Here is a 2,833-nt window from a genome sequence, read left to right on the forward strand (position 1 = left end):
CAGCCAATCAGAGTGCGAGAAAAGCGCTCCCAAATGGCCTAACACTGGCAGCCAATCAGAGTGCGAGAAAAGCGCTCCCAAATGGCCTAACACTGGCAGCCAATCAGAGTGCGAGAAAAGCGCTCCCAAATGGCCTAACAGTGGCAGCCAATCAGAGTGCGAGAAAAGCGCTCCCAAATGGCCTAACAGTGGCAGCCAATCAGAGTGCGAGAAAAGCGCTCCCAAATGGCCTAACAGTGGCAGCCAATCAGAGTGCGAGAAAAGCGCTCCCAAATGGCCTAACAGTGGCAGCCAATCAGAGTGCGAGAAAAGCGCTCCCAAATGGCCTAACAGTGGCAGCCAATCAGAGTGCGAGAAAAGCGCTCCCAAATGGCCTAACAGTGGCAGCCAATCAGAGTGCGAGAAAAGCGCTCCCAAATGGCCTAACAGTGGCAGCCAATCAGAGTGCGAGAAAAGCGCTCCCAAATGGCCTAACAGTGGCAGCCAATCAGAGTGCGAGAAAAGCGCTCCCAAATGGCCTAACAGTGGCAGCCAATCAGAGTGCGAGAAAAGCGCTCCCAAATGGCCTAACAGTGGCAGCCAATCAGAGTGCGAGAAAAGCGCTCCCAAATGGCCTAACAGTGGCAGCCAATCAGAGTGCGAGAAAAGCGCTCCCAAATGGCCTAACAGTGGCAGCCAATCAGAGTGCGAGAAAAGCGCTCCCAAATGGCCTAACAGTGGCAGCCAATCAGAGTGCGAGAAAAGCGCTCCCAAATGGCCTAACAGTGGCAGCCAATCAGAGTGCGAGAAAAGCGCTCCCAAATGGCCTAACAGTGGCAGCCAATCAGAGTGCGAGAAAAGCGCTCCCAAATGGCCTAACAGTGGCAGCCAATCAGAGTGCGAGAAAAGCGCTCCCAAATGGCCTAACAGTGGCAGCCAATCAGAGTGCGAGAAAAGCGCTCCCAAATGGCCTAACAGTGGCAGCCAATCAGAGTGCGAGAAAAGCGCTCCCAAATGGCCTAACAGTGGCAGCCAATCAGAGTGCGAGAAAAGCGCTCCCAAATGGCCTAACAGTGGCAGCCAATCAGAGTGCGAGAAAAGCGCTCCCAAATGGCCTAACAGTGGCAGCCAATCAGAGTGCGAGAAAAGCGCTCCCAAATGGCCTAACAGTGGCAGCCAGCTAGAGCTAGCTTAAGTTAGCTTGGGTTAGCTTGAGTTAGCTTTAATTAGCTTTAATTAGCTTAAGCTAGCTTAAGTTAGCTTGGGTTAGCTTGAGTTAGCTTGAGCTAGCTTGAGTTAGCTTGAATTAGCTTGAGTTAGCTTGAATTAGCTTGAGTTAGCTTGAGTTAGCTTGAATTAGCTTGAGTTAGCTTGAGTTAGCTCGGGTTAGCTTGAGTTTGACTTCATTAACCCAAGTTAGCTTGGGTTAACTTCATTAAGTTAGCTTGAACTAGCTTGAGTTAGCTTGAGTTAGCTTGAGTTAGCTTGAGTTAGCTTGAGTTAGCTTGTCTTAGCTTTAGCTAGCTTGAGTTAGCTTGAACTAGCTTTAGCTACCTTGAGTTAGCTTGAGTTAGCTCGGGTTAGCTTGAGTTAGCTTGAGTTAGCTTGAGTTAGCTTTAGCTAGCTTGAGTTAGCTTGAGTTAGCTTGAGTTAGCTTGAGTTAGCTTGAATTAGCTTGAGTTAGCTTGAGTTAGCTTTAGCTAGCTTGGGTTAGCTTGAGCTAGCTTGAGTTAGCTCGGGTTAGCTTGAGTTAGCTTGAGTTAGCTTTAGCTAGCTTGAGTTAGCTTGAGTTAGCTTGAGTTAGCTTGAGTTAGCTTTAGCTAGCTTGAGTTAGCTTGAACTAGCTTGAGTTAGCTTGAGCTAGCTTGAGTTAGCTTGAGTTAGCTTGAGTTAGCTTTAGCTAGCTTGAGTTAGCTTGAACTAGCTTTAGTTAGCTTGAGTTAGCTTGAGTTAGCTTGAGTTAGCTTGAGTTAGCTTGTCTTAGCTTTAGCTAGCTTGAGTTAGCTTGAACTAGCTTTAGCTACCTTGAGTTAGCTTGAGTTAGCTCGGGTTAGCTTGAGTTAGCTTGAGTTAGCTTGAGTTAGCTTTAGCTAGCTTGAGTTAGCTTGAGTTAGCTTGAGTTAGCTTGAACTAGCTTGAGTTAGCTTGAGTTAGCTTGAGTTAGCTTGAGTTAGCTTGAGTTAGCTTGAGTTAGCTTGTCTTAGCTTTAGCTAGCTTGAGTTAGCTTGAACTAGCTTTAGCTACCTTGAGTTAGCTTGAGTTAGCTCGGGTTAGCTTGAGTTAGCTTGAGTTAGCTTGAGTTAGCTTTAGCTAGCTTGAGTTAGCTTGAGTTAGCTTGAGTTAGCTTGAGTTAGCTTGAATTAGCTTGAGTTAGCTTGAGTTAGCTTTAGCTAGCTTGGGTTAGCTTGAGCTAGCTTGAGTTAGCTCGGGTTAGCTTGAGTTAGCTTGAGTTAGCTTTAGCTAGCTTGAGTTAGCTTGAGTTAGCTTGAGTTAGCTTGAGTTAGCTTTAGCTAGCTTGAGTTAGCTTGAACTAGCTTGAGTTAGCTTGAGCTAGCTTGAGTTAGCTTGAGTTAGCTTGAGTTAGCTTTAGCTAGCTTGAGTTAGCTTGAACTAGCTTGAGTTAGCTTGAGTTAGCTTGAGTTAGCTTGTCTTAGCTTTAGCTAGCTTGAGCTAGCTTGAACTAGCTTTAGCTACCTTGAGTTAGCTTGAGTTAGCTCGGGTTAGCTTGAGTTAGCTTGAGTTAGCTTGAGTTAGCTTTAGCTAGCTTGAGTTAGCTTGAGTTAGCTTGAGTTAGCTTGAACTAGCTTGAGTTAGCTTGAGTTAGCTTGAGTTAGCTTGAGTTAGCTTGAGTTAG

The sequence above is a fragment of the Convolutriloba macropyga genome, unplaced genomic scaffold, assembly GCF_964194025.1.
Source record: "Convolutriloba macropyga unplaced genomic scaffold, txConMacr16.3 SCAFFOLD_4320, whole genome shotgun sequence".
Classification (NCBI taxonomy): Eukaryota; Metazoa; Xenacoelomorpha; order Acoela; family Convolutidae; genus Convolutriloba; species Convolutriloba macropyga.